Raw genomic sequence first — 12,437 nt, 5'->3', positions numbered from 1 at the left:
AATATTAAACTATAAAACGCACATCTGCAACATAACAGCTACCCAGCTTTTTTTGATTTCAAACATCAACTTTCTCCCCTTTTCCTTTATCTTTGAAAGAAAAGAAAGCTTTGGGAGAAAAATAATAGAACGACTCATCACACGTTTTATTACGAGACTCCCTCTATTGAAAACCTTTTAGGTATGTCACAGGACTAAATATATTTTATGTCTACCAATTGGTAGCACATAGTCCAGCCCATTAACCCGTTGACCTCAATAAATTATGATTTCCTAGCACGAGCGGTATCGCTAGAAGATTGACACATCACCAAACGCGCACTGAGGGTTAACAATACTCCCCAGGATTTTTACAAGACGACTTCTGATCTGAGACTTCTGTCTTGCAGGCAGTTCTTTCGAAAACGCAAACAAAAATGTTTTTAAAGCCTTTGGTGTTGTTAGAAATCTGACTTTATCCTCAGCAATGAAAAAAAAAAAAATGGCATCGCTTCCAGCTGAGCCCCTGTCGCATTATCTGCGGAACAACAAAGGCACGGTGCAACCCCAGCACGGCCTTTCCCACGGTGGACCTTTGCCAACGCAAACCTCCGCCGCGGCACCGCACGCTCGCCTCCCGCCGCGAGGTCGCGCAGAGACGTCTCTCTGCTTCCCTTTGCTCGCATCGGTATTTCCATGGAGCAATACTCTCACCTGACCCTTAAAGGTCTATGCAATCCGGTCCTGGCTAGTGATCGCTGGCTATCTCCTGCCACCTCCGTCTTCTCTTTGATGTTCTTAAATGGATGTTGTTAAAAGGAACTTGTTGAGTGAAAGACACAAAAACTCTATTTACTGAAAAGATAGGGCTGACTCAATATAGCAGTGTACTTTGGCGGCCAGGCTGACTTTTAGGAAAGAGTTTCGAACTGAAGGCCTATCGTTTCTTCCACTTGCATAGCAACTCAAGTGCCAACAAGTGGATTCACTGTCAAAGTCATTTTACTTGTGCTACTGTATCTGAAGCACATTATATTAATCTATCAAAGGGTCACTGCTCCTTTAATGAGTGACCATAAATATACATAAATACAAAAAAACCCCTGTGCTCTGTATATCTCATGTATCAAGCACTTCCAGATCCATATATATTTGCTACTTTGCCATGCAGATATAAAACCATCTGAGTGATGTGATGAAGCAGTAACCCTTCCCAGCTACAACGCTTTATCATAGGAGTAACTTGGGAGGTGCTGATTATTTACACACAGTCTATCACAATAAGCTGCTCTTGGGATATTTTCCAAGCAACAAATTCAAGCAGAGTTTCTTGACTTTAAATTGGAGCTTGGTCTCTACATACACTCTGCTTTTCAAAGCATCTGTCTATTACTGGAGCAGCCGGGCTCCTGCTCAGGACATGGACTTTGGGTCCGGAGGGGCAGGTCATCCAAGATGAGATGTACATTCCCAGCTAATACAGGAGTCACCCCTCCTGCCTAGACCAAATTCCAGTTTCTTTTCTGATCTGGTTGGATCTCATATTCTTCCCTGTCCCATTTTACACAGCCTGGAGCTGAGATAATCCCAATTGCATCTGCATGCTTCTCTGTAGGAGAGCAGCATCAGTTTGTTACTGACGTAAACAAGACTCGTGCCTTAAAAAAGGATGTGATTCTTTTTTTGATAGCTGCTGTAATACCTTCTATCCATTTAAACAATTTCCTTTTTACATTATCACAATGTGACCTGTATTATTCAATGCTGAATCCTATACTACTTGTGCATCCACGTAAGTTCATGGTGGCACTTCTGCTCCTGAAGACTTGTTTGACGCTCTCATTTTTTCTGCGTGTGAGCACTATCAGGTGAAACTTTTTCGGTCATACTAATCTTACCAGACATACTAATCTAAGGGTAGCTAAATGTTTGTTTGCTCTACTTCAAAGACAATTTCTATGGCAAGGCATTGAGGTTTTTGTCTCAAATGAGATTAGCAACCCGTTATTCACTGGATCACGACTTCATATCAAGATAGAGGCGGCAGCTTTATTTATGCAATGTAGCATCTCACAAATAGTAAGCATTAGACCACAAACGTTGTAACGAATCAACAGCAACAAAACAAGAGGGTGATCTTGGCTTTCACTCTGGGAATTACACCAGCCCCAGCTGAGGAGGATCCAGCCACAGCCATCCATGCTGCCTGCAACGGCGGAGCTGCCTCCTGCACCCACGAACAGCCTTCTGCCAGACAAATAAATGCCTCAACCCGTAAATGTGATCAAAACACCCCTTGTAACTTTCAGTTATAACTTACAGCCATATTGCATGCTTATACTTCCTTACCTCTCAAGGCAGTTATGGGGAAGTTATGTTTTGGGAACTTTATGGGAAAGTGAGCCTTTGTTAGCAGAAACAGTGCGATGTTCCCATTAATCCACCTTAGCTATAATACCTCCACCACTACAGCAATTTCCACTCTCCAGCTCTTTACCAGGAAGCATTGAACTCCAATTTCCCCTTTACCCAGCTACAAGATATTTAAAACAAAGTGGCTATAGCTGCCATAACAAACCACCCATCTCTATCCCATCCCCTGGGTAAGCCTTCTGCTAACTTAAATGTTCTCAGTCAGAGCCCGAGAGAGGCAAAAGCCAGTGCTCCAATAAAATATTTGCTGGATACAAAACATGTGGTTATATTGCGTTTTGTTAAGCAGTTTCCTAATAAAGGGCAATGCATGTTCAGCCTTCATAGTAACTCAGATGTGACACAAATAATACAGCAAATAATTACGATGACCTTTCGCTCACCTCAAATTTAAACAAAGGTTAAGCTGCCCTTTAGAAAAGTAAATATTTTCTGTAGTCAAATAAGTGTAGACACCTTTAGAAACAAGGATATATTGCCAAAATAAACTAAACTGAAAATGGTTGCAATAGAATAATTTCAAAACATAAAGGATGCAGAGCTGCTGAGCAGAAGCAGCAGCCAGACATCCTGGCATCGTGGCCGGTCCCTTACCTTACAAAACTCCCAGGCTGATCTCCATATGTTTTCCAAGAACTGTTGCTTGAAATTTCTGTCCAGTCACAGCAGATAGGAGAGAGAAATATTAAAAATAAGAAAGTGCATAATCTCCTTGCCCCCTTAAGTCTGGTAAACAATTTATATTCAATTTCATACAACAGAATGAATCCACGGACCTTTAAGTAATTAAGAAACAGACACTGAGGCTTAAAAAATAAACTTAATGGAAAATCTCACATAGTGGCCAGGAAACGGCTCGTAGGTTTTATTTAGTTCTCATAGTCTAAGGTTTAACTGTTAGCTAGATAAGAGCCAGGTGTGTTTTACACATCTAATTTGTTTAGTCTGAAGCTAATTCAAACAGCACTACAAGTCTGCACCCGACTTTTAAAATCTAAATCCAGAATGAATGGGTGTCATACATATTCAGGGTCTCTAAAAGAGAAGGATCACCTTTGGGGAAGGAAATTCTCATTTATTTCTGGTACGCTTGGGTTTTGGGGGGGGTGGTCAGGCATCGTTCTGTTAGCTGTGTTAAGTTGACCAGCAGAAAGTCGGTGTTGCCCAACGCAGCCTCTCATACCAAAGGCAAGAGGAAAAACCACGCTGAAGACCACTTCTGAGTTTCCAGGGCCAAATAACGTCTTTCTGCTGACCTGTCCAGAGAAGGGATGACAAATGCCCTAAGAGGTCTGATTTTCTATTTTGACATGAGCAAGCCACAAATCCCCCGTGGCTGGGCGAGGGAGGGGCGGCCGAGTGTGCGGAGGGAGCTGGGAGCCGCGGGGAGCTCTGTCGGGAGGAGATGCTGTCACCTCCGGGGACGCGTGGGGATGAGGGGCCACGGCTGCAAACCTACAGGCGGACATCGCCTTGGCAGGGGTAGGTAGAGGCTATATAAAACATGCAGAGATGTTAAAATCTTGGATTCTTAACATTTTGACCTTCAACCACCTCTGACGAGAAGAGAATTGCAAAATATTTGGTCAAGAATCACTTCATACGTGAAAAACAATGGAGTAATTTGTGGCAGTAACATTCATAATCCTCTAATACGGGGCAAATTAGAAGAAAACAGACGTAGTATCCATCATTACCATTACAGTGTTGACTAACCTGGCTTTCAGACTCTGATTGAGACTTCCGATCCTATGGGTACAAGTAACATTCAACTTTAACTGTACTTTCATTTTGACAAGTATTAATCGTGCCCTTCTCTGTTTGATCCACTAAAAAAGATAGTCAAGGAATTTACACCCTGTTACTTATTCATGAACAAGTTGTGCCCCTGAATTTTAACATGCTATGCCTTAAACTGTTAGCTGTATATCTGCTTTATGTGATGTTCCTACATAAGCTGGCAGTCCATCAATTTAGTGTCCATACATTTCTTTGAAAGCTATATTATAATTAGAGCTTAGGTTAATACTATTCAGTAACCATAAAACAGACATAAAATAATTATAACTCATTTAGTGAAATTAGAAAAAGAGCAATTATTAGACTCCCATTGTGAGGCTTTGCTGTGAGGGACAGATAATCTATCTGCAAGATGTACTTTAAGAACACCATTTTGAAAGAAATAAACTAGATAAATTACTGTTTTGTTTTGGTTTAAGAAAACTTAGACCTATAAATACAAGTTCAACAAACATAAAGGATGTGTGTAAGGGAAGTGAAAGTTCTACTGCAAGAAGAGAGATTAAAATATTTATATGAAGTTTTCCTGGCATGACCTCTCAGGATGTTGTGAAGCTAGATTTGTTAATATTTGCAAGGCATAAAATACTACAGTGATGCGGACGCAGGCCTATAAACTCTTACAATTAAACATGAGGATGTGCACAGTTTGATCAGGAGGGAGTGGACTCACTGATGCTGATGTTCGCCTCAGCACACTTTGAGTACAGGATTTCTGGTAGCTTTAATGAAGTTTTTATATACCAGGAAACCTGGTTTTGAAATTGTCTGTTTCTGATTCTCCGAGCTCCTGGTATGCTGAGATATCCAGTTATACAGGAAGAAACTACTTTTCACTGGGAACGCACCTCCCTGGCTGAAATACAGCTTAGGACTGTATTGAGCTGACAATTTGCCCATTTTCTCCTTCTTTGGTTGGAGACTAGGATAGCAATCTTTCTGATGAATCAGCAACTAAAATAATATCTCTTCCTGATGGACTATTGTCCAGCTACTGTTCACACAGATGCAAATCCCTCAACATCTGTATTTCCAAGTCTCACAAGGACAGACCCTTCTTCAGATAAGAGGGATTTTTTTCCCCCAAATACAGGATCTTTGCATGTCTGAATTGTGACTTTCTTTTCAGGTCTTTGGTCATATGGGTCTTTCTTTTTTGTATTCTTTTAGTAATAGAACTTCACATATTTGTCAATCTATGCCATTCATAAGGAAGTTTGACTTTGTTCACCTTGGAAGAGCTCCGTAAAAGCCAAATGTTTCTTCAAGAGTTCCCATGAGAGGAGAAGGAGGACCTGAAAGAAAATGCTCCACGTGGTACTCGGAGCCCAACCAAAGAATGGGAGAGGCCCAGGTCACAGGGAAATCAATGTCTTCATGATAATGTGTAAAACACATTGCTATGGCACGGCTAAACAAAACACAGCCCAGAAAGACTACTGTTCTAAACATTAAAAACCATAATGAATTAAACACCAATTGGCTTTAAAGTGTCAGTAATTTATTCAAAGCTATACTACAGTGATATTTCTCATTGCTTTTAGGGTCAGCACATTTAAGATTCATATTTTCAGTCTTATCTCTATAGTTGAGAGAGACAGAAAGAAGTCTCTATTATCAGGCTGATTTCAAAAGCTGGAGGTAAAAACATCAAATGTCACACAATATGGCAAAAAATTTATCAAACTCTATTAAATTCTTTATTTCTTTAGAATAATATTTCTAGAATGCTTTTGAACTTTCAAAGAATCCTATAAATTCCTCACTACTTAATTTATAGGAATACTAGAAATGAATCACAATTAAAATCAAGCTTTTTCGTATTAACACACAAAAAAAGAAAAAGCACATAGAAAGGACTTTTTTTTTTTTTGTCTAAATGCATGTGAGATTCAGTTAAGACTTTCCTGTGTTCATGTAAAACCTTATTTATTGGTTTACACTGAAACATAATTTCTCGTTAAATGAACCCTAGGAAACAGAAGTCTGATGAGAGAAATTCATCACTACCAACATTTGTAAAAGTGGAAAGGGTTGTGTTATGCTGCCTGTTTAAATAGTGTAAATGTACTGTTGTAACTGTAGAAATGGGGGAATGACCTGACTTCATCACTAATTTTACTTTCCAAGTGACTAGTAAATTCTCCTATGCTTCCTGTTAAACAAAACAAAAGGCAAGTTCAGAGAGCTAGTACCTCTGACAGTTGTGAAAGACAGGAAAAAAATGAATGACATTCTCCAGAGAATATTTTTCTGTCACTTAAGCAGTTTACATATTTCTCTATTTTTACCGTATTTTTCTTCTTCTGATCACCAGGGATCGTATGTGAGTTTAGGGTCATTAGGGCTATGTCTAGTGTCAGACAGATTCTGCTACAGTCAGATTTTTATGATGACAGCATGAAATTTTTGGAATGCACTGGTGAGTTGTGTGACTATTGTTAGACTGTCATTAAAAATAAAAAGAAAAAATATATATATATCTATATATCTTCCCTTTATTTTACTGCAGGCAAGCCCTTGATTTTAAATTTTGAAAAATGTAGCAGGATTTCTTAGAAGAGATGAAAAAAGTAGCAAGTAACTTCAGTAATTAGTATTCCAAAATATATTGCAACTGATTTTTTTCCTTTTCCATCAAGAGAGAGTGAGAGAAGAGATTTTTTTCAGCGTTAAGAGACAGGGAACAATCATTGGCAAAATAAAAAAGCAAATTAAGAATTTGACCTTTTTATTAATTCTTTCTTTCCTTCTGTCTCCCTCCTCTTTCTTTTCAGTGTTTCAATCTGTTCTCCCCATCCTTGGGGAACACTGCTTGAACCTGCATTTGTGAATTATAAGCTCTCTGTACTGTACATAGCAGTTGTTAAGGATCAACTGATTAACCATTTTATAGAAGATTTAGAGGACTCATTCCAATTTTTACTACTCCATGTGGTTTTTAAATATTGTAATGTTTTCAACCAATATGTTTTCTGCCTCCCAGCTGTAAAACAACACGTATTGGCTTGGGGGGAGGGAATTTGTTTTTATACAATTTTGTTATAATACAATTTTTTCATGCTACTAACAGTATCTTCTGGGAAAGAATAAAAACCCCTCAAGATGAAATACTGTGCTCTTCACTCACTCACTTAGGTCAGTGAATTACAGTAGTCCAAACATTAGGTATCACAGTGTACACTGAACAACCTGGAAGGGACAGATTATGGGATTCATGAATTCGCTTGGTTTTGTTGGTTTAGCGAGACCCTTTACATTCTTTCCTATATTTAATATCCTGTGTATTTTTTTAATGGGACAATAAAGGGCTCACATAAAATATGTCAAGCTCAAAAGACTTCTCTGCATGGGCACTTTTGTTGTACATGTGGGTTTGTTTCAAGACACTGGGGAAAACAGACATGGCCCAAATTCATCCCCTCTGCAGCTTGTAGAAACAGTATTTTCTCTGGGGGTGACTACGGACTCCTTGAAGTTCAGAATTTTTTTCCTGTCCATTTCATGGATCTAAAATTCTAAGGGGTGATTTTCAGTAGTGATTTTTAGATCTTTACTCCTTCTGCTGATCTCATTGCAATTGTTAAAGTCTTTCATCCCATCATGTTCCTACCATTGCTCTACAAAGAATGTACCTATTTACAGAAATGGATGTGTATCACTACACACCATCACTGATAATGTTATAATATGGTCATTTTATCACAATATAACAGTTAATACAATGTGAACTATAATGATTGTGATTATAATTTTAGTTAATGTTGTTTAGTGCAATATAGTAATGCTCTAACAAGTACAATAACAAAACTAATAGTTAAGGTCCTGAGAAGGAGCAAACATGCTCCTTTGGCTAACGTAAAATGTATACTTAACTATTGATTTCGCAACAAAATCTAAATACTATCAAAGAGTATCAATATACCTCACATGAACTAACCAGGCAGGACAAATTTAAATTGGTTTATCCTGCTTTCTCTGTGAGCTAAGCTAAAGTAAATAAATTCACATTTGCCACAGAGCACGTACATGGGCATTCACTGCAGAGCCATTGATGCCCAGTTAACTCGTGTCTAAGCTCTAAATCAGGAAGGCATTTCTATGTGTCTTAATAGACCCTCCTTAATTAGCACTGGAGCATCTTCATTTCACTATAAACAGAAGAGTGGCTAATTAAGACATGATCAAATACACGATCAGATCTGGGATTCTGCAAGACACCACCCCTCTGACTGAATATTGCTTGGAGTTATGAGCTACCAACTGAATTTACCTCTTGCTCTGATCCAGAAATGCTAATCTCCTAAGGAACAGCCTGAACCCGGCGACATTCAGTTAGGATGCAGAAGATCCACATTCAGATTCAAGCCTGAGCCACAGCAGGTCTCCTGCAGTTTTTGGATTAGGAAGAGCCTCTCCCCTCCGGACTCTCTTTGCACCACATACTCCATCTGGGACCTGGAAACTTTTCCACATGAAAATTGTTTGAAACTGGTATTAATTATTAATTTGGCTCCTGATAAAATAAAAGCCTTTACACAAATAATACCCAATAAGCTGTACAAAGGACTCCCCAGGAAGACAACACGAGTTGTACAAACATTGTACATGTAAGGGAAGAACTTGGATCTGCTATGTCCTAGCACTTGGACTTCCATGCCGATCACTTACAGATCTTCTTTTTTCCTCTACATTAAATGATGACATTTTCTTCCTAACTTCATATTTCTCCAAGTGGAACTTGGAGGTTCCTGCAGGTACCAATCCAGAGGGCACCACAGAAGAAAGAAAGACTAGTAAATCATACAAAGCTGCAAAGAAAAAGGTCAAGAGAATCTAGATATATTAGTTTACTAACACCTGTGAATCTTATAGAATCTGTGTAAAACATTTCATGCCAGGATCTCTTCATTCTTTCTGTGATACTCTGCTACCTGTAGAATATTACTGCAGTACTTCTCCCAGCACTCACTAACTTAAATTTCCCATTACAGAAACACAGATTGCACAATTAATGCATTCTTAATTTTTTAGTTAATGATATTGTAAATGCCTGCTGTACCTTTCAGAGAAAAGCACCAAAAGCTCTTTTCTTATGCAACAATTTTTCTTATATAATTTTCTTTTGCAACAAATTTCTTCTGCGTGCAATATCACGCAATTTTTTTTACTGATATGCTGTTCCTAACACTAATACTGCTGGGAATTCAACAATATTTAAACTTTTTGACTGCTGCATTTGCATATGTGTTAAAAAAAAGTTAACACAAGACTCTTAAGTGAGAGAAAAATGTGAAAACTTCAAGATACAATCCTGTGAGCTTTTGATTCAAAGCATCACCCGCTCTGCTACAAAGATTTTCACAATAGATTTGGTAGGTTTGGGCCTTCAGCTCCCTTGAGGTATGTAAAAGAAAACATCTTGTAAGGTGTACATCAATTTGACACAAGCCAACTGCTACGAGAATCCGATAAAGCTGCCTTGAGCTTGGAAGCGTACTCACAATCCAAGTCATCTGCTTGATGGCTCCATTACTGCCTATTTATAAAGTATTTGCCACATATTTACAAAGGAGTTACGTGATTATAGGGATCTTGAAATAGGAAGCACTGCCAAATTATATAGCTATAAAAGTGAAATGAGAATCCAAACTAAGGTCAGGATGTCCATGTCTAAATATAACAAATACTGCACAGGATTGGATGACACAAATGGTGTTTTCACAGTCAAAGGCATTGCCTGTCCTGTTTCTGCCAGATAAATCACTCTTGTATTTCCCCTCTTCAAAACTAATCTATTGTGGTTTGCATAAAACAGAGCTCAGTTTTATGTCTTGCAGTTACTGTATCTCCAATGTCAAACTTGTATTAATCAGTTTATTAGACGTGGCTTAGATTGTACGTCACCTCCAAATTTATTCACAATTTTCCTTGACTTTATCTGGAAGACTTGGTCCAATCCATATTATGTCTTACCTTTTGGCTGTTAACATTGATAGCATCTCTTTTTATTGGACTCTTGATGCCCACTGATGTTTTATGCATAATGATGCTCAAGTTTAATTGAGCTGTAAGCTTCAGTTTAATTATGAGCTTTCATGATACCTTCAGCACTTTTTCTTCTCTGATTACTGTAACTGGTTCTCTCTAACCCCTTTAAAATCCTTAATCTATTAAACCACTTGTAGACAAGTCATTTTTAGGAGAAAGTCTAATTAGACTATTGCAATTATCTTAATGCATCCTCAGTATTTAGAAAAAAAAAAAAAAACAAAACAACAACAACCTGAGTGAAATGCACTTTGTGGAATATTCCAAACACTCACATTTAATGATCTGATTCACTGCCTGTGTCTTGTGCTTGGAATGAATTTATGCAGAGAAAGAAAAGTGACACTCGAAGAAGTCATCTCTTTGGGTAAGTTTCTGTTCATTAAATTTCCCACAGACTTTATAGCTGTGACTTTAAGACTTACTGTGTAATTCTGCTTCTTTCAGTTTCAGAGTCAAAGGAAGAAGTAAAAAATGGAAAAAAATCATGGCAGATACATACAGATACATAAATTGCATTTCTTTTACACAATTCATTTACATATGTCTCTAATGTAATTTCAAAAAAAAACCCCAAACCATGAAGTATTCAATAGATCAGCTTTGCCAAAAGTCTGGTGGTTTTTCATGGAGTTGGAATGATGGAAGCTGAAGTTATCCATATTTCAATAAAAATAATGAAGGAAACTAAGTCCGGACTTATATTTACTGCTTTTGTAAAACCAGATGTATCTCAAAAAATGGCCTGTTTGATCCAGTTCATTCTTTCAAGTATAAATTCTTTCTATAATTTTTATACTTATAATTTTACATATTATATGCATAACCCCTTCCTACTGACTATGAATAATTAGTACAGATATTAAATATTTTTCCTCACAGTTTTGAGCAGGATCCTCGGTGTCATTTGACTATCGTACACTGTGAACTGCTAATGGTAAGAAGCATTACTCATATTGGGATCCGTAAATGTTTTCTGGGATCAAATTACTGCATAAAAACCATCCATAAAGAGACATGGAGCACTGGAGGGATGATTTTCCTGAGATGGCTCCAGACGAAGGCAGCAGCTTATTTACTGCAGAGTGTATCACTCAGCAAAAAAACCCCATACTTAAGTAAACAGGCAATATTTCATCAATTTTGAATTATCTATAAAAATTAACACTTTATAATAAATTTCTTACAAAAAAAAAGAAAATAAGTAAATTAAGTAGAAAGCACTATTCCCTAAGTCTTTTTGGATCCAAATCCTATGGACTGTTTCTGAAACTGAGAATCCTAGTTAGCTGACATACTTTAAAATGCTTCCTGAAAGTCTGAATATAAGTATCAAAATAAGCCAATTACATGTTATTCAAAAACCCAGAGAAGAGATATCTGACTTTGAAATTCTTTTGGTACATCTTTTTTAAATTTTTTTTTCTCCTTTTAAAAATACCTAAGAAATTTTGTAAATTTTATAGCTATGCGTCTAGTAATTAAACCCTAAAATAAGAAAGATGTCACACTAAGGAAAAAAACCACAACAGCCTAACAAATGTGTGTATGCGAGAGAAAGAGAGAAGGGAGCTGTACATTGTCTGGTTTTGTTCAGTCAGACTTGAAAATCAAATAAAGTCTAAGCTCTTTATTTTTCTATGTCTTAATGTTGTTTGTGTTAATAATGCACTGTGATTTATATTGGCATATGCATTGTGAATGTGGAAAATAAAAATAAATTCATTTTAAAAATTAGAAGGGCAAGGTTCAGCATTAATGCTGACTTTTCTCTCTTTAGTTCCAATTCCCTTACTTCTCATTGTATAAGCATAACCTTAATGTTACACAAGTTGCATGCATGAAATAGTACTTTATTTAGTATATTGCTTTCCTCTTCAGGATTCGTCACTTGTTCCCTAATTTATATACTTGTTTTCTGCAACAGGGATCTTGATGGGGTTTTTTTTCCATTTCTTCACTTGATGGCCATGTAATTATCTGCCTGTTTGGTTAAATTCCTGATTTTGGGATCAAATAAATTTCTTGCATATAAATGAACATATCAAGTACAAGGAACATATCAATTCCAAATCAGTGATTTGTCTTCTTGCGTTATAGGGTACTTTCTCTAAAGGCATCACTTTACATTACGCACTTCACCAAGTGCAAGACTGAGCTTGCAGTTCTTGAGA

The 12,437-nt window shown here is 37.4% G+C and overlaps 1 long non-coding RNA gene across 1 annotated transcript in view; it reads right to left on the bottom strand.

Moving 5' to 3' along the window:
• Positions 1 to 3,003: 3,003 nt before the first annotated feature.
• The window catches only part of LOC138685031 (uncharacterized), a 60,879-nt gene continuing 51,445 nt past the window's right edge, over positions 3,004 to 12,437 (bottom strand). Inside the window, exons 3-4 of the long non-coding RNA XR_011324262.1 lie at positions 8,486 to 8,677; positions 3,004 to 3,064 (exon numbers count right to left, since the gene is read on the bottom strand). This is a non-coding gene — a long non-coding RNA (uncharacterized lncRNA). The remainder of the gene's footprint in view (positions 3,065 to 8,485; positions 8,678 to 12,437) is intronic.

Source organism: Haliaeetus albicilla, chromosome 4 (genome assembly GCF_947461875.1).
Source record: "Haliaeetus albicilla chromosome 4, bHalAlb1.1, whole genome shotgun sequence".
NCBI classification, from domain to species: Eukaryota; Metazoa; Chordata; class Aves; order Accipitriformes; family Accipitridae; genus Haliaeetus; species Haliaeetus albicilla.
Note: the sequence above shows the minus strand (reverse complement) of the source record. Positions and strands in the feature narration are given on the sequence as shown.